The sequence below is a fragment of the Clytia hemisphaerica genome, unplaced genomic scaffold, assembly GCF_902728285.1.
Source record: "Clytia hemisphaerica strain Z4C2 unplaced genomic scaffold, Clytia hemisphaerica genome assembly, whole genome shotgun sequence".
Lineage (NCBI taxonomy): Eukaryota > Metazoa > Cnidaria > Hydrozoa > Leptothecata > Clytiidae > Clytia > Clytia hemisphaerica.
This window is the reverse complement of record NW_027103622.1, coordinates 1-20,585: the sequence shown is the minus strand read 5'-3', so window position 1 is coordinate 20,585 and position 20,585 is coordinate 1. Positions and strand designations below refer to the sequence as shown.

Below are 20,585 nucleotides of genomic sequence, written 5' to 3'. Positions count from 1 at the left end.
TACGTCCAAGCTTGCTAATCGATTTTCCACAGATTTTAAAATCATTAAAATATTGCTCAGCCGCAGTAATTTTCAAAATGAGGCAGATTATCGGTGCAACAAATAAGAAATTCATTTTTTGTGTATTTCAGTTTTCGATCTACTCAACAAGAAGATAAATGAAATGCAAAAAAACCTTGCGCGTCTCGTTCTTTTATAACACTACACTGAAGCGGATTCAAAGGCTCGACTTTTTACACAGCATTCTTCTTTACGCACTGGTACTCAAAGTAAGTAAGTGAGTTAAGCAAAACCTATTAGCATCGACACTGTATTTTCCATTGATTTAACTATCCGTTTGCAAGTCTACAGAAAACTAGGAGTGACAAAAAATAAACAAATCTGTTGTCGAAATTGGATTCATCATCATAATCTAGATTAGAAAACTATCGACAAATGTTTTATTAGAAATCTTTATTTTGGCCATAACTTTCATTCATCGCTAGCGTTCGGAGGAAAGAAATTGTTACTTTGATGGCCACTATTACGGAAAATATCTATGGAATAAAAGCGAGGAAAGCAAAAGCGATCCACAAAGTTTATGGATATTTCTCTTCTTTGGCCGAAAACTCTCTGATCTTAGGGTTTAAAAAAGCAAAAGGGCGCATTTTGGACGCTATCTTTTTCGAAAAATCCGCCGCTGGGGCAGTTCTAATAAATGGAGCTAGACAGTGTGGGTGGGATAAATAGCATAATATTTTGCACTGAGAATTGGCTTATTTGATTATTTTCAGGTGGGACAATAATTGGAGTATAATTTTTCACTGGGGACGATAATTTTGGAAGTTAGAAGTTGTCCTAATGGGTCTGTGAGAAGGGGATGAACTCTCGGATACCTAATAGCCGGGGGGTTTGGAATAAGTGGGGGGTTTGGAAAAAATCTCAAAACTTGATAATTGGGGGAGGGTTGGAATAAAAATATCCTGGTTGAAAAAATTTCGAAAATTAATTAGCAGGCACCCCCGGCTATTAGGTACCCGAGAGTAACTAGTGATAACTTCTTTGAGGCGACATGCATTTCATGTCAAGCTTTATGGTCGGCTTAACAGAATAATGATAACAAGCTTCCTGTTTTTTGAGCCTGTTACCAGGATATCTAAGAAATGGTATTGATATCTGATTAGAATGTTCGCTTGATATGCATGTAATTTTAAAACAAGATCCGACTTCAATCGACATAAAATAGGAAATATAAGGTATAAAGCCCCTATTCGGCAAATTTTAATTAAAAGCCCCACAAAAAAATTATCCTTTTAGACCCTTTAATCGAAATGGAATATGCAAGAAACTAAGATCCAGATTGAAATATCCTTGCTAATGAGGTTAACAAAATTTTGATGTCAGTTGACGGCGGAAAACGAGTTCTAAGAAATGACGAATGAAACCGATAGTACTTCGGGCCAGCCGGCTAGCATTCAAGAGAGACTGGTTATCTATTACCAGTTATTGAATGCCTTGCAATATCAAAATAAGAAAAAGAAGCACGTTGGCAAAATCGAAAAAAACATCTCCAAGTTGAGAACCGTCGAGAACTGGAACAAGTTTTATTCGAGGCAAAAATCCGAAATCAAGTCCCCGTTGCAACATCCCTCATCGCGCAATCATGATAAATTTTTTATTTTCATTACAATAACGAAGTTCCTATATCTGCTTCCGATCCTCAGGTAGAATTCCTTCCGTTAGTGTTTTCATCATTAACCTCGAAAAATTATTCAGAAATAGCATCTTTGGATGCAATTCATCAGGGCAAAATGATTTGTTTGTATCCAGATTCTTTAGCCTTTGACTTATCACATCTTATATTAGCCTAGGAAATCAGAAATGTTTTCCTGTGTTTGTTTGTATCCAGATTCTTTAGCCTTTGACTTATTACATTTTATATGAAGATGTCAACAATATCATGCTCTGTACTGCGTGGGAATTCTGGAAGATCTCCGTCGGGATTGATGGTGATGACACTGCAAAATTGTTTTTTGCGGGAAGTTTGCTTTCTCGTGACATTTGTGTCCAAGTTAAAAATTGCTGTTCTTTGCGACTTGAGAAATGAAGAGACTCCTGTCTCTCTTTTATCTTCTCGTTACGCGATACATGTTACAAAAAGACTTTAGGTTTGGTTTTTGCTCTATTGCAGATGTTACGTTCGTAGATTCTACTGGTTTCTGTCATCATCCGATTGACTTCATTTAGTGCTATAACGGAGACGAAGCGGTTACACAAAATTGAAACAGGCTACCCCAAATTTTGAGTGACTCTCGGACTGGAATTTTATACAGTGTATCTCATAAGAGCGAACAATTTTTTATATATAGTAATATTTCAATCTCAAAAACTTATTCAATCATCTGGAGAATTGAATATTAATCGACTGTTCTTTCTCATATAATTGCCACCGCAGGAAGCCTAAAGCGACCGAGGATGGCATTCATACTTCACGCCTAAAGATAGTTGGACAATATTAGCTCACAATTTTGCACACTTGTTTCTCTTCTTTACATTTCCATTCTGCCATTACTCTTTATAAAGTTGAATTTGTTAAATTTGATCATTTAATTTATCTTTATTGAAATTGAATTAAACTAAAAACTACCTATAAAAGGATAAAGATGTATATCACAAGGCCCAACAAAGGATATTAGATATTTTACTATTCTAGCTATATATACAGGGTGATTAAAAAAAAACCGCACCCCTAGATTTTTTGGCGTAACGTTATTTTCATTCATCCTATCGCTTTGAAATTTCAGACGCTTTTTCATTAGTAAATTTAAAGTCTATGTGTGAAATTTGAATTTTATAGCTTATGTATTTATTAGGAATCAGGAGTTTGAAGAAAAAGTAACAGTTTCACAAGTGAACAGGGAATTTTATTTTGACGTCAAAAATGGAGAAGTACATGTTTTTCAGTTGAATATGAAATACCGTTAAACATGTTTTTTATACCAAACCGTGAATGGGAAATGAATGAAAACGAATAAAAGTGAGCCATAACGTCAAATCAAAAAGCTTATGAAGATTTGGTCTTTTTAACGGTTCTTCAATGCATCGAGATTCATTCTTTAATAAAATGACGCCAATCCTCTCTTTAAACCAATCGATTGCATTGTCCAAGATTAAATAAAGGAACTCATTCCATTCTTTTTTTACTTTTCTCTGGGGTCTAGAACTGCTAACAAAAGGCATGTGAAGCCAAAAATTGGCTTTGAACACCCGCCGTCTTCCAGATTAGTACATTATCAGTACAGATCGCCGTTAACGTGTTTCCACCCACTTCTGCTAGAGTACAAAATTTGGTCTTTTTAGCCAAAAATCTTAATTTTGACTGGACTTACTTAAATATATAGGTTTACAGTACCTCTCTGTTATTGTAGAACCTTACAGGGCATCCTTGGGGACACTATAAACACGCTATTATGCTCCGATCACAAGAATTGTATTTTCTTTTTTTGACGTCAGAAAAGAAAGGGTTTGCTCATTTATGAAAACTGTACTTTTTCTTCGAACTTTCTTCAGTGTTTTCAGCCAGAAACAGCTGCTGTGTCCAGTTTTTGCGCTTTTAGAAGCTCAATATCTCGAGTTAGGTACTGAAATCGCCTATACTCGCAATATATCTCTAATCTTAATTTTTTGAGAGCTTTTCAAAAATATACAACAAGTCTCTATTTTCTCAAGCTAAAATTTTCATTAATTTTTGACCCTACAATTTTTGCCTGAGACCGTCATATTTGTCCAAAAATCACACCAAAGAAAAGAAATTGGCACCTAAGTTATTTTGATCCCCCTACCCCTTAGCTTTCCAAAAATGTATAACAAGTGCTTTGACTAAAAAAATCAAGCGATTTTACCAATTTCACCCTACTAGTGGATCTCATCGAAGGGGATCTCACCCTCGAAAACCAGGGTCACATACCCCACTGATGCTAATATGCTGATGGGCGCATTGACGTGGGACATGAGATCCTGGTCTACTCGACGGCTCGGCTATTGTTTAAAATCTGTGACGCCACGGAAATTTAGTGTACGAAAGAGAGATTGTTTCAATCATCGCTTGCCTATATTTAGACCCCATAATTCTACTTGACACGCTGCGCGCTTGAATAGCTTGGGCAACCCATTGCAAGCAAAAGAAACTTTGCCGTGCATTTTGAAAGATAATTATGAAATAGGTACTTATTCAAGCACCCAGTCAAAAATAATAATTAGCCTGTGATCCAAGTTATTAAAATGAGATCCGAGTCCATGAAAATGTCCTATTTCGTTTCCATGCGTGAATGAGTATACACGAAGATAAGCGAAAAAATAAATGAAAAGAATAAAGATTTCAAATTTAAGCTTACCTATTTAAAAGGTCGTAATTTTTTAATTTTTTATATATTGTATGTGTGTGAGTGTGTGTGAATAAAGATGAATTCTAATCAGAATCCATTTCTCGATTCATTGAATTCTCCATTGTTTAACAACACCGATCCAGAAAGATTATCGACAATGATGATACATCAAGAAGGAGGGAAGACCACCCAACCACTGGTACCGATTGATTGTACTGACATCATCAATGACCTAAAAGGAGAGCTCTCCAAAAAGCTTGAAGCGCAACAAAACCAAACTGACAAATTGGTTTCGTCAGTGAACGCGCTGCAAATTTTTTTCCGTACACGGTTTGAATTATCATAGATGGTCCGAATTATCTTAAACTTTATCATTTTCCCGGCCGATAGCGGTCCGAATTATCTTTGATGGTCAGAATTATCATTGATCGTTCGCATTATCTTTGATAGTCTGAATTGTCATTGATGGTCCGAATTATCATTTTCGATTGCCGTAATATTCAGAAGATGCGTCAGCATTAAAATTACAAACAAACATGGCAGCTTCGTCTCCAGATGTATTTGAAGATTGGAAAACCATTTTCAACGAAAAGATCTCTGACACTGAAGAATTGATAGCATGTGTCAAGGAGATTGTGTACAAGAAAGTTTAATTCGTGACGTCAATGTGCTATTTTAGGAAATTTTGCCCTACCGTGCACGCTCGCGCGATCGATGGAAACAGGCCTTAAATAGGCCTTTTGTTTGAAAGAAATTTTAAAAGCTAAAGGAGAAAAAGAAAGAATTTTCAAATAATCAATGTTACGTTACGTTTCGTAGAGAAAAAATTATGTTTTAATGGTGTAGTATTTTTTGTTTTGGTTTGGCCAGAAATATGATGAAATTGTTCCCATTTTTGTGAGCCCCTTACCTAACACCCAAAATTAGGTAAAACCTAATTCCAAATAAAATATGTTAAATATCAAACAATCAAACATCTTGTAGAGTTCATACCAATCATATTGAAAGTTTTTTATCCATATGGCTTCTTCTTGTTCCACCTTGTTCCAAGCAACTGAACTTTAGCATTCTCTTAAAGTATGTAAATAAAATGATAACCTGGGACAATATAAAGCTATGTCAGCCTCCCCAATGGTCCCAATCCTCCAATCGACCAGCGAGAATCACCTTGGCCAACATCTCCCAATACTAACGACAATCCCCTTGGCCAACATCTCCCAATACCAGCGACAATCACCTTGGCCAACATCTCCCAATACCAACGACAATCCCCTTGGCCATCATCTCCAAAAACCAGCGACAATCACCTCGGCCCAACATCTCATCACCGCCCATCTCCTTTGCCAAATTTAGTTGCAGATATTGTTACATACTTGATAATATCTTGATGGTTTGTTTCATACAGTTTTTCCAAAAAAAAAGTTTCCTTTCGTTTTGTGTGCTACGAAAATTGTACTACATTTATATCCATGAATGTGCATACTCTTAATCTCTTTACGTTTAGTAACACTGATAGTTATGGACCTGCCTTGAGAGATATTGGAAGATTCAACAACAACAAAAAAATAATTTTCTCTGTCTTCACTGTAAGATGAGCTTCTTTGCGAATGGAAGATCAGTGTTCAAGTCATAGCTCTAAACCACCTATAGATTCTACCGAAAGGAGCAAATGCGACGGGGGCGTACTATGGGCGGGCGGCCTACCAAAGCCACTCTAGCTAGATACGCTAAAGGGCGTGGCGTCGTAACAAAATAAAAGTTAAACTAAAACTTAACCTCTTAAATTACCAGTATTCTTTTAGAAAATACAAACCAATTGATGGTTTCACTTTTGTACTTAGCCCTAGAGGAAAAAGTGTGACGGACGGAAGACGGTATAGATTTGGTGCAATTCACCAAAATAGTATAAATCTTTAGCTCTGACTTTTCTACTATGTTAAATCTTACAGTCTTATGTTTATTTTTAATCGTTCGCTAGTTTTATTGGTTGAATTTAAATTTGGTTTACCAATAAATTTCATAGAAATACCTTTTTTATCTGGGGTTCTAACTTCCTCCAAGCCGTCCCAACACGTTTACTGAAATTTGATAATGAAGGTGCCTTGGTTTTTTCTCCTACCGAACGATTAACAAGCGATTCCTGAAACAGAAAAAGATAAAACAATAGTATAAGATTAAGTGATAGTTTTAGTTCGTTTTGCAGTAATGAAAGCTTTGTATATATTTAGGTTATCACGCTTAAGATTTGTACGTACACTGTAATGCTTGTAAAACAATGTGTAGCCATGGGGTAGCCATTTATCTTTCTCATGGATTGCTGCTGATTTTCTGGATGTTCTTCAGTTTCAGATTGTGACTCTAAGTAATTTGAAAATTAAAAAAAAGATTTATGTCAGACAAAATATCATACGAGTGAGACCCTTCATGCACAAAAAAACAAAAACGTTCGATTGATGAGAAATAATTAGAACGTTTTTTATTTTTTAATTGGAAAGTAAATGAAACGAATGAAATCAATGACAAAGTCTTATTACTTCATACTGTTGTTGTTAACATATATTAAACAAAAAATTGTATTAAGTTTGATGAAGCATATAAATTACCTTCACTTTCCTCTTCAGTCTCTGATGATTCCCACTCTGATTCAATATTAGTATCAGACATCACGACTTTTCTCGAAAAAACTGGTGCACTGAAGAATCTTGTCGATGCAAGTCTGCAATCTTTGTTTATTTTTATTCATATTTTAATGCTGACGCATCTTTTGAATATTACGGCAATCGAAAATGATAATTCGGACCATCAATGATAATTCAGACTATCAAAGATAATGCGAACGATCAATGATAATTCTGACCATCAAAGATAATTCGGACCGCTATCGGCTGCCTCGCAGGAAAATGATAAAGATTAAGATAATTCGGACCATCTATAATAATTCAAACCGTGTACGGAAAATTTTTTTTGCGAATCCATTTATCGCCAACAGCAACAGCCACAATGCAAGATGCTTCAACAAATCGACCTAATGCCTATAATTTGGTCCCGTCGTCCACAGTGGCACCCACCTTAGATGTGAGAATTCCAGTTATTCCTCCTCCAGTAGGCCCTAATGTCACTCTGTCCCCGTCTGTTGGTAGGGAGGACACAATTTCGATCCAAGGATAAAATATTTGGTTCCGATCGGTGAATGACCAGCAATCATTTGCACCATCTGAATCTGAAGGAAATGCGTCTTCATCTAGGAAGTCTGGTACAGAAGACAAAGAAAACCAAGTCTTGGAGCCTTCTCAGAAGTATTGCGATGACGCAGTGGTAGAGTATCAGAAGAATGATACCTTTGGGCTAGAAATCTCGTCTAGCATTGCTTCGGGAGCCAAAATATTCTGACACACTCCGTTGCATGAGGACATCATCAAGAAGAAGCTTGAAAGGGCAGCCACACCAGAAAATTGTAAATACTTGATCCCGAAAAGGGTCAACACTGAAATTTGGCGCAAGATTGGAACCTTCAACCGAATCACAGACCTCAAGGTACAGTAGGTTCAAACCACCTTAACGGCAGCTACATCTAAAGTCCTTACAACAGCATCAACACTAAATGAGCTGTGTAAGAACAACAAGACGATGTCAACAGGTGAAATGGAGATGTTGACCGGCTTGAAGGATGCCATTATTTTAATGGGAAAAGCTTTCACAACAATTGAACCTTCAAAGATCCAAACAAGCTAGCTACTAAAGCTGAAGAGGATTCAGAGCTCCTGTTCGGGTCTACTTTATGTGAAAAAATTGAAAAGCTAAAGAAGGAGAGTAAGCTGTGTGAAGCCTTAGGCCCTCAACAGCCAAGGCCTTTCAAAAGAAGATATGACCAGGAATCAAAAAACTTCCAGCCTTTGAACAAGTCCCAGAAGAAGAAATCAGGAGGGCACTCAAGGTACCAAGATTGGAGTCGAGGGGAGAGTTACAAAGACAAGGACGACAAGAACCAGAAGAAGTACTCCTCGACAAGAAGAGACAAGGACAAGCACACGTTCAAAAATAACTAAACGAAGGTATGTAGAATCCAAACACTGAAATTAACATTAGAGGAAAAAGTAAAGAACTTCAAAGCAGGTCAATTGAAAGAATACAGAGCGGTCTGGAAGGACATTACATCTGATAGAGAAGTACTTGAGACAGTGTCTGGGTTACCCATTATGGTACGAACAGCTCCCACAAATCCAGTAAGTTACCCAGTAAATAGGAAGGATCAGGATATGATCAGCCAAGAAGTGAAGAAACTTCAAGAGAAAGGAGTGGCTACCCAATGTAATCACGAGCGAGGAGAATTTATTTCTCCCATATTTTTTACTTCAAAGAGTGATGGGAGATACCGGAAGATCCTCAATTTGAAACGACTAAATGAGACGATTAAGAAAAAGAAATTTAAGATGCAAACCCTGTCATCTATTCTGTGTATGATTAAACCTAACATGTTTATGTCAAAACTGAATATTAAGGATGCCTATTAAAGTATTCATGTGAAACAAGAACATCAGAAATACTTGAAGTTTGAGCACAAGAATAAACTATATAAATATACAGTGCTGCCTAACGGATACACAGAAGGACCGCACAAATTTACGAAAGCAATGAAACCCCCCTTGGCTATATTACGAAAGGAAGGGGTGACTATAGCGGATTACATAGACGACCTGATTACCATGAAAAAAAACTTCCAATCTTGCTTACGCAATGTCTACAAAATTACATCGTTATTGAGTGACTTAGGTTTCATTATACACCCTGAAGAATCTGTATTCATTCCCTCAAGAAAAATAGAATTTTTGGGCATGTTATTAATACTTTCAATATGACAGTATCATTAACAGAAGAAAAGGAAAGAAGGCTGAAGAAAATTTGCAGAGAAAATCTCAGCTAAAACTGGTACTATTCGGCAAATAGCCAGACTTTTGGGTAAAATTGCTAGCAGTTTCCTTGCAGTTCCCTTGGGAAGGCTCCACTATAGGATATTAGAAAGATTCAAGTTTTAAAAACCAGAGGAAATTTTGAGTGTGGGTTAAACCCGCTGCAAGACTAGAAATCATTTGGTGGCATAATAACATAATCGGTAGCTGCTCACCTATTCACAGAGATAGTCCAAGTTTCTCTATGACAACATATGCATCCTCAAGAGGTTGGGGTGCAGCTATAGATTTTTCAACTGGGGACACTTTACAGAAGTAGAAAAGCAGGACCATTTTAATGTATTGGAATGAATGCAAGCAGCATTGTTTGGACTTCAATCTCTTTGTAGGGGTTATAACCAACATATTTTGATGAAAATTGACAATACTTCCGCTGTAGCTTGTATAAACAAAATGGGTAGTGTAAGATCAATGCTCATGAATGAAATGTCGAGAAATGGGATTGGGCAATAAGTCATAATAACTGGTTAACAACATCACACATTACGGGTATCCTGAATGGCAATTAAATCCAAAAGTTTTCGATTATTTGGTTAACGAGCTAGAATTTCTACCTGAGGTTGACCTCTTTGCAAGCAGAGTCAACAAACAAGTTGAAAGCTTTTTTCCTATAGACCTGATCCGGACTGCTTTGATGCTTTTAATTTTATGCGTTCCCCCCATTCAACTGTAATCCAAGAACCCTACAAAAAATCTGTTTTGAGGAAGCTAAAGGAATACTTGTGGTGCCAGATTGGCCCAACCAGCCATGGTATGACCAATTTGTTGAGCTGGTAGAAAAAGTAATAGAATTGGGACCAGGAAGCAATTTATTGAGGTTACCTCAAAAACGTGAGATAAAACACCCACTTTGGAAATCGCTAAGACTTAAAGCTGGAATTATTCAAGGCAACCTATATCAAATCAATTATCTCCCTTTTGTCAATAGGAGCCAAAGGTAAACCTTTTGTACGACACAATCAAAAGGTCAGGATTAGAGGAACCAATTTGCCAGGTGTTGATGTCATCATGGGCTTCCACAATACAAACCAGCTACAATGTATATTTAGCCAAATTTGCAAAATACTGTTCTGGCAAGGAGATTCAACCACATGAAGGAACAGTAGAAAGGAATAAGTTTCTTGCACAGTTTATTCAAGGAAGGAAGGAAATATGGATACATAGCAGCAACATGATCAGCACTATCAACTGTTCTACCAAAGAGAGGAGGATTAATATTCGGGAAGGACCAACTGGTTACAAAATGTCTAAAAGGAATTTTTCGAGAAAGACCCCAACTATCAAGGTACGTTGAGATATATGACCCTAATGTTATATTAGAACATGCAAACTCCTTGCCGGAGAATCATGAGCTTCTGTTGGAACAGCTGACTAAAAAACTGGTAACCTTTTTATTGCTATTGAGTGGTCAAAGAGGGCAAATTTTGCCAATGCTTAGGATAGATGCTATGTCCAGAACTGACAAAGCATATACATTCTTTATTCCAGAGCTGCTTAAACAATCGCGAAACCAGGAAAGCATCAAGAACCCCTTTGTTTCGAGAGATTTGATGATAATAGAAAATTATGTGTCGTATGTCTTGATGAATACCTAAACAGAACAGAACTGATCAGGGAGAATCTACCAGGTGATCCTAAAGATCTTTTTCTGTCATATGCTTACCCGAACTACCCTGTTGAAAAAGGAACATTAAATCGCTATGTTAAAACGTTTATGAATGATGCAGGTATCGATGTTACAGTATATTCAAATCACTCCTTGAGGAAAGCTTCTACAAGCAAGGCTAATAATATGGGACTGTCATTAAAGGACATTCAGAAAGCGGCGGGCTGGATAGCAGATAACACATTCAGAAAACACTACAAACTCCCTATTAAGAACAATTTGGGGAACACTTTGTTATCTGGTTTTCAAAAGTCTTTGTATTGACTATGTATATAGAACATGTGTATATTGAAAATCTGTGGAGAGTATGTCTCGCAATACTCGAAGTATAGTCATTAAGCAATTGCAAAATAATTATTTTGAGTGTTTTAAGGTAAGGGATTACCAAATTGTTATTGAAAATATGTGGAGAGTATGTCTTGCAATACTCGAAGTATAGTCATTAAGCAATTGCAAAATAATTATTTTGAGTTTTTTAAGGTAAGTGATTACCAAATTAAAATGGTTGTGTCATTTGCTAATGTAACATTTTTGGAAGTTGTGTTATAAAATAAATCACCATTATATTGAGGTCATCAGTTGAAGCTACCGTCTACAAGGTTTTCGGCCCGCTGTTGCTAAGCAACATCTTCAATAACCTCTCATAGTAGTGGGCCAAGCTAATTGGTAAATTAGCGTCCTCAAATGGTGTTTAAGAGTTTGAATTCTTACCTTTTCCTTGGTCAGGGTTCATGGTAAGAGTTGAGAGTGTAGTCTTATAGATGTATATGTTCTATCAAGACGTTTGAACAGTGTGGTGACTGTATTTGAATGACAAAAAAGTTCTTCCTTTTATAGTGAAGAATCAGAGTGCACTGTGGGTACGTTCTATTGTTTTTAAATTCGTGTGTCCAGAAGTACCTGTTCGGTTCAAAAAGTGTGCCTACTGTGGCGGTATAAACTACAAAGAAAAAATCTCTGCAGGGTGTATGTCAGAAGAATAAATCCCATTAATAGTGGAAAAATTAATCCCATTAATGAAACAAATATCGTTTTCAGTTTGTTATTGAAAATGTGTGGAGAGTATGTCTCGCAATACTCGAAGTATAGTCATTAAGCAATTGCAAAATAATTATTTTGAGTTTTTTAAGGTAAGTGATTACCAAATTAAAATGGTTGTGTCATTTGCTAATGTAACATTTTTGGAAGTTGTGTTATAAAATAAATCACCATTATATTGAGGTCATCAGTTGAAGCTACCGTCTACAAGGTTTTCGGCCCGCTGTTGCTAAGCAACATCTTCAATAACCTCTCATAGTAGTGGGCCAAGCTAATTGGTAAATTAGCGTCCTCAAATGGTGTTTAAGAGTTTGAATTCTTACCTTTTCCTTGGTCAGGGTTCATGGTAAGAGTTGAGAGTGTAGTCTTATAGATGTATATGTTCTATCAAGACGTTTGAACAGTGTGGTGACTGTATTTGAATGACAAAAAAGTTCTTCCTTTTATAGTGAAGAATCAGAGTGCACTGTGGGTACGTTCTATTGTTTTTAAATTCGTGTGTCCAGAAGTACCTGTTCGGTTCAAAAAGTGTGCCTACTGTGGCGGTATATTTTGTTATTGAAAATGTGTGGAGAGTATGTCTCGCAATACTCGAAGTATAGTCATTAAGCAATTGCAAAATAATTATTTTGAGTTTTTTAAGGTAAGTGATTACCAAATTAAAATGGTTGTGTCATTTGCTAATGTAACATTTTTGGAAGTTGTGTTATAAAATAAATCACCATTATATTGAGGTCATCAGTTGAAGCTACCGTCTACAAGGTTTTCGGCCCGCTGTTGCTAAGCAACATCTTCAATAACCTCTCATAGTAGTGGGCCAAGCTAATTGGTAAATTAGCGTCCTCAAATGGTGTTTAAGAGTTTGAATTCTTACCTTTTCCTTGGTCAGGGTTCATGGTAAGAGTTGAGAGTGTAGTCTTATAGCTGTATATGTTCTATCAAGACGTTTGAACAGTGTGGTGACTGTATTTGAATGACAAAAAAGTTCTTCCTTTATAGTGAAGAATCAGAGTGCACTGTGGGTACGTTCTATTGTTTTTAAATTCGTGTGTCCAGAAGTACCTGTTCGGTTCAAAAAGTGTGCCTACTGTGGCGGTATATTTTGTTATTGAAAATCTGTGGAGAGTATGTCTCGCAATACTCGAAGTATAGTCATTAAGCAATTGCAAAATAATTATTTTGAGTTTTTTAAGGTAAGTGATTACCAAATTAAAATGGTTGTGTCATTTGCTAATGTAACATTTTTGGAAGTTGTGTTATAAAATAAATCACCATTATATTGAGGTCATCAGTTGAAGCTACCGTCTACAAGGTTTTCGGCCCGCTGTTGCTAAGCAACATCTTCAATAACCTCTCATAGTAGTGGGCCAAGCTAATTGGTAAATTAGCGTCCTCAAATGGTGTTTAAGAGTTTGAATTCTTACCTTTTCCTTGGTCAGGGTTCATGGTAAGAGTTGAGAGTGTAGTCTTATAGATGTATATGTTCTATCAAGACGTTTGAACAGTGTGGTGACTGTATTTGAATGACAAAAAAGTTCTTCCTTTATAGTGAAGAATCAGAGTGCACTGTGGGTACGTTCTATTGTTTTTAAATTCGTGTGTCCAGAAGTACCTGTTCGGTTCAAAAAGTGTGCCTACTGTGGCGGTATATTTTGTTATTGAAAATCTGTGGAGAGTATGTCTCGCAATACTCGAAGTATAGTCATTAAGCAATTGCAAAATAATTATTTTGAGTTTTTTAAGGTAAGTGATTACCAAATTAAAATGGTTGTGTCATTTGCTAATGTAACATTTTTGGAAGTTGTGTTATAAAATAAATCACCATTATATTGAGGTCATCAGTTGAAGCTACCGTCTACAAGGTTTTCGGCCCGCTGTTGCTAAGCAACATCTTCAATAACCTCTCATAGTAGTGGGCCAAGCTAATTGGTAAATTAGCGTCCTCAAATGGTGTTTAAGAGTTTGAATTCTTACCTTTCCTTGGTCAGGGTTCATGGTAAGAGTTGAGAGTGTAGTCTTATAGATGTATATGTTCTATCAAGACGTTTGAACAGTGTGGTGACTGTATTTGAATGACAAAAAAGTTCTTCCTTTTATAGTGAAGAATCAGAGTGCACTGTGGGTACGTTCTATTGTTTTTAAATTCGTGTGTCCAGAAGTACCTGTTCGGTTCAAAAAGTGTGCCTACTGTGGCGGTATAAACTACAAAGAAAAAATCTCTGCAGGGTGTATGTCAGAAGAATAAATCCCATTAATAGTGGAAAAATTAATCCCATTAATGAAACAAATATCGTTTTCAGTTTGTTATTGAAAATGTGTGGAGAGTATGTCTCGCAATACTCGAAGTATAGTCATTAAGCAATTGCAAAATAATTATTTTGAGTTTTTTAAGGTAAGTGATTACCAAATTAAAATGGTTGTGTCATTTGCTAATGTAACATTTTTGGAAGTTGTGTTATAAAATAAATCACCATTATATTGAGGTCATCAGTTGAAGCTACCGTCTACAAGGTTTTCGGCCCGCTGTTGCTAAGCAACATCTTCAATAACCTCTCATAGTAGTGGGCCAAGCTAATTGGTAAATTAGCGTCCTCAAATGGTGTTTAAGAGTTTGAATTCTTACCTTTTCCTTGGTCAGGGTTCATGGTAAGAGTTGAGAGTGTAGTCTTATAGATGTATATGTTCTATCAAGACGTTTGAACAGTGTGGTGACTGTATTTGAATGACAAAAAAGTTCTTCCTTTTATAGTGAAGAATCAGAGTGCACTGTGGGTACGTTCTATTGTTTTTAAATTCGTGTGTCCAGAAGTACCTGTTCGGTTCAAAAAGTGTGCCTACTGTGGCGGTATAAACTACAAAGAAAAAATCTCTGCAGGGTGTATGTCAGAAGAATAAATCCCATTAATAGTGGAAAAATTAATCCCATTAATGAAACAAATATCGTTTTCATGCAAGTATTTTCAGAAAATACTAGGGCCCTCTGAGGCCGAAGAAAGCGACCTGTATGGACCCAAGTTATGCAGATATAGTCAATTTTCGTGTTATAACATATATTATATTTGTCTATAGTCCCCATATAGTCTGGTCAATTTTGAAATTTAGTTTTGACCAGAATATCTTTAAGATTTTTGTGTCTTTTATAACATATAAATGGTGGGTTTTTGTATAGTGTTTTGAGTGTTTGGTCTCTTGATATGAGAAACCAATATTTGGAAAGTACTTTGTGAAGGTTGTAAAAGTGTTCTGAGTAAGGGATAATGAAGGGTAGTGTGTCAGATTTGCTTTTTTGCCTGTGTTTGGATTAGTTTTGTTGGATTTGCTGTTGTGTGGTGTTGGCGTTTTGTTATTGTTGTTATCTTTTTGTTTAAGTTGTTGTTGTTGTTGTTGGTCTTGATGTTGTTGTTTTTGCTTTTGTTTGTGTTTTTGTCTCTTCAATGAGAGTTTGGTATGACCAGGTTTAACGACAGGTGGAGATAGTGGTTCTAAATTAAATAGTGCAATTTTATCTTAATTGTCATTCAAGAAACGATGGTTATCACTAACTTGAACGACACAACCAATTAAAAAGGTATTTTAATATTTTTGGTAAAACTTTAATTAAAGTTTTTTGTGGTATTTTGATTTGCTTAAATCCTTCTGTTGGTGCAAATTTGCACGCACATGACTAACACGTCGCACTTAAGCAACAAATAACCAAATAAAGTCATTAAATCCCATACAACAAAACGTTGTTTTCTGCATGTATGATCATGCAAGTATTCCTACAAACAACAGGTTGAGGTATATAAAGGATTGTCAGAACAGTTAAGGCATTTACAGTCACATGCAAAATCAGTTTGTTATTGAAAATGTGTGGAGAGTATGTCTCGCAATACTCGAAGTATAGTCATTAAGCAATTGCAAAATAATAATTTATTATATTATAAAATAAATCACCATTATATTGAGGTCATCAGTTGAAGCTACCGTCTACAAGGTTTTCGGCCCGCTGTTGCTAAGCAACATCTTCAATAACCTCTCATAGTAGTGGGCCAAGCTAATTGGTAAATTAGCGTCCTCAAATGGTGTTTAAGAGTTTGAATTCTTACCTTTTCCTTGGTCAGGGTTCATGGTAAGAGTTGAGAGTGTAGTCTTATAGATGTATATGTTCTATCAAGACGTTTGAACAGTGTGGTGACTGTATTTGAATGACAAAAAAGTTCTTCCTTTTATAGTGAAGAATCAGAGTGCACTGTGGGTACGTTCTATTGTTTTTAAATTCGTGTGTCCAGAAGTACCTGTTCGGTTCAAAAAGTGTGCCTACTGTGGCGGTATAAACTACAAAGAAAAAATCTCTGCAGGGTGTATGTCAGAAGAATAAATCCCATTAATAGTGGAAAAATTAATCCCATTAATGAAACAAATATCGTTTTCATGCAAGTATTTTCAGAAAATACTAGGGCCCTCATCGTCAAATACGGATTTTCGCAAATTTGGGCCAAAAACTACCTAAAAATAAGGTTTTTTGGACTTGGTGCAAAATTGCTTCATTAGTTTTTCCTGATTTTTGGCAGAAAGATAGAGTGCAAGGTACCCTAAAATGTGGCTGAAGTAATTTTTCTCGGAAAATTTTTTTTCGTCGTAAAATACGGATTTTCGTTTTTTTGGGGAAATTCCCTTTTACCATTTTCCTGTTAGCAGCTTTTCTCGGGATTGGCTCATTAGTTTTTTTTAATTTTTTGCACAATGATACAAAATAGCAATGCCTAAAAAGTGACGGAGCCCGATTTTTGAAAAAAATTTTGGGGACAAATTTGGGCCAAAAACTACCTAAAAATAAGGTTTTTTGGACTTGGTGCAAAATTGCTTCATTAGTTTTTCCTGATTTTTGGCAGAAAGATAGAGTGCAAGGTACCCTAAAATGTGGCTGAAGTAATTTTTCTCGGAAAATTTTTTTTCGTCGTAAAATACGGATTTTCGTTTTTTGGGGGAAATTCCCTTTTACCATTTTCCTGTTAGCAGCTTTTCTCGGGATTGGCTCATTAGTTTTTTTTAATTTTTTGCACAATGATACAAAATAGCAATGCCTAAAAAGTGACGGAGCCCGATTTTTGAAAAAAAAATTTTGGGGACAAATTTGGGCCAAAAACTACCTAAAAATAAGGTTTTTTGGACTTGGTGCAAAATTGCTTCATTAGTTTTTCCTGATTTTTGGCAGAAAGATGGAGTGCAAGGCACCCTAAAATGTGGCTGAAGTAATTTTTCTCGGAAAATTTTTTTTCGTCGTATAATACGAATTTTCTTTTTTGGGGGAAATTCTGTTTTACCATTTTCCTGTTAGCAGCTTTTCTCGGGATCGGCTCATTATTTTTTTTTCATTTTTTGCACAATGATACAAAATAGCAATGCCTAAAAAGTGACGGAGCCCGATTTATAAAAAAAAATTTGGGGTAAATTTGGGCCAAAAACTACTTAAAAATAAGGTTTTTTGGACTTGGTGCAAAATTGCTTCATTAGTTTTTCCTGATTTTTGTCAGAAAGATAGAGTGCAAGGTACCTTAAAATGTGGCTGAAGTAATTTTTCTCGGAAAATTTTTTTTCTTTGTAAAATTTTCAAAAAAAGACGACCAAGTTACACAATGATAAAAGAAAATAAATCAGAAGTTTTTGCATTGTTCTAAAACTTATTGTGTTTGCTCAATACCAATAGTAAAATGTAGAACACCTACTTTTATCTGATTTTGATCAACAGGTAGGTCCANAATACCAATAGTAAAATGTAGAACACCTACTTTTATCTGATTTTGATCAACAGGTAGGTCCATTCAGCATGTTGCTTGTTAATTTTTTGTTTTCATTCGAAATGACCGGACGCCGATTAGAGAATTAGAGAACGCCCGCCGACTAACCACCTATCGCCCGATGGGGATTAACAAATAATGAGTGTGTAACTTGCCGCGCGAGTGACGTCAAACGCTCTCCATCGTACAGGCTAGCTCTAAAGCTCTAAAACGGCATCTTATAACATGAAAACCAGAATATGATTCTTCAATGGAATCAAAACTACCTATATATAAAGTGCACTTACAAACATCAATTTGTCAGATCTAACAAAATTAATAACCGCACTGTCATCAAGGTTTACCAGAGAATTATCGACCTGTTGCGCTGACATCAATTACCACTAAAATATTTGAGAAAATAGTCAGAGAGAATTGCAAATCCACCTTGAAGAAAACAAACCTATACAATCCCAACACAACATGGGTTTCAGACCAAGGGCGATCTTGCTTGAGTCAACTATTGGCTCATGTAGAAAGACTGATATCTCACCTACAAAACAATGAAAATGTTGATGTAATCTACCTTGACTTCAGCAAGGCCTTTGACAAGGTGGACCATCACATCTTACTACACAAGCTAAAAATCAATGGAATCAAAGGACAACTATTGAACTGGATACAATCCTTCCTTACTGAGAGAGATACCAAAAAGTTTCCATAAACACGTTCCTATCAGATGAAGCGAAAGTTACAAGCGGAGTTCCACAAGGCTCAGTTCTGGGCCCCCTCCTGTTTCTGGTAATGATTAGTGACATAAACGAAAAGATTAAACATTCCATCCTCTCATCTTTTGCTGACGACACAAGACTTATGAAGGCAATATCTTGCGCTGCAGATGTGAGTCTCCTTCAAGATGATCTAGACGTAGTCTATGACTGGACATCCATCAACAATATGGAGCTCAATGGAAAAAAGTTTGAACACATTGCATACGGAAAAAATGAACAACTGAAAGTACACTCAGTCTACAAATCAGATGTACAGCAGCCAATCAAAATAAAAAGTGGCAGTGAAAGACCTGGGTATCCTGCTATCAAAACAACCTGTCATATGAAATGCACATTCAAACGATCACTGACAGAGTCAAGGGTATAAGTGCCTGGATATACAGAACCTTCAAGTCCAGAGATAAATCAGTAATGATCACTCTTTGGAAGACATTGGTACTTCAGCATCTGGAATACTGCTCCCAGCTATGGTCTCCTACAAAGCGATCCCTGATGCAAGAACTGGAGTATCTGCAAAAATCCTTTATAAAAGGGATCCAACTTCCACCCAATTTGAATTATTGGGAGAAGCTCAAACACCTCAACATGTACAGTCTCGAGAGAAGACGCGAAAGATACCAAATTATATACATGGTGTATAATCGAACAACTGGTGCCAAATTTTAACTATGGTGAAGGGGGAAGGCGGTATTTATTCATATACAAACCAACGCCTGGGAAGAAAATGCCACCTCAAACCAGTGAATTTCAACGAACAAGAACATTTGGAAGAGCTGCCTTTCAGACACCGGTCCAAGACTATTCAATGTGTTACCAAGAAAAATACGTGACATGACCAAATGTTCCAAAAATTCCTTCAAAAAAACAACTTGATCAATTTCTGCAAGATGTTCCCGACCAGCCACTGCTCCCTGCCTATCTCCCTTACAGGATGGCTGACTCGAATTCAATTGTTGAAATGGTCAAACACCGGACCCCACGGGTTGAGTGAGCAGAGAATTTGCTGAAACACATCAAAGGTAATCAAAGGTAGGTAATCATCATTGATAATAAAACAAACGATTTTCTGTCAAGTGTTTTGTAAACATTCCAACAACTTTCATCGAAATGATCTATCACAGCTCAGTCTACCATTTTAAGCGCGGTTCGAGGATTGAGCCGAGAACGCTTGCAGAACCCCTGCAGAACGCCCGCGAGCTCCTGCGCGGGTGAAAAACTTCAATCTGTCAATCATTTTCTCAAGCGAAGAGTACGCGAAGCGATTCTAGCTTTACGATAGTGCCGCGGATCATAAATATGGATAGTATGTCATCTGGGGTAATTACGGGACAGTTAAAATCTAGGGGTAAATACGGGACATCCTTTTTGGGGAAATTCCCTTTAGCTTTAACCAAATAAGAAAATATAGCTTTTCTGAATGTTGACTCATAATTTTTTTCTGATTTTTTGCACAATGATGCAAAATGACAATACCTAAAATTTGGGAAGCCCGGTTTTGAAAAAACATTTTTTTCCAGCCGAAAATCCCGGAATTATGCCGGAAAAACTGGTTTTTTGGCATTTTCTCAAGATTTTATTATTGGTTTTTTCAGATTTTTTGCTCAAAGATGCATATTAACAATGCCCAAAACATGGTCGAGTTCGATTTTTGGGAAAAAAATTTTTCCGGTTGAAAATCCCGCAAATCGCTGTGTTTGCAGATTTTCATTTGATTTTTTCCTTATATTCATTCTATGTTTTTTACACAAAAATATTATTGATAACAATGCACACCATCAAGCATGATTCAATTGTCAATAAAACTGATTTTTGCGACCAGAACTGTCTATTCATTTTTTCCCTACAACCCTTCCCTGTCCCCCCATCAACAATCAATGATGAATTTATTGCGTTATGCATTTGCTAAACGCTATATTTTCTGACTGATTTTTTTTTCATTTTCCTCCTCGCATTGTTATCTAACTTTCATCATCAGGTAGGTCCATTCAGCATCTAGCTCG

The 20,585-nt window shown here is 36.4% G+C and overlaps 1 long non-coding RNA gene across 1 annotated transcript; it reads right to left on the bottom strand.

Annotated features, from left to right (window-relative positions):
* Positions 1-4,412: 4,412 nt before the first annotated feature.
* Positions 4,413-7,058, bottom strand: LOC136802453 (uncharacterized). Its single transcript, XR_010846005.1, has 3 exons — positions 6,968-7,058; positions 6,620-6,722; positions 4,413-6,504 (listed from the first exon to the last, which is right to left on the bottom strand). It is a non-coding gene; the product is annotated as an uncharacterized lncRNA (long non-coding RNA).
* Positions 7,059-20,585: the final 13,527 nt, after the last annotated feature.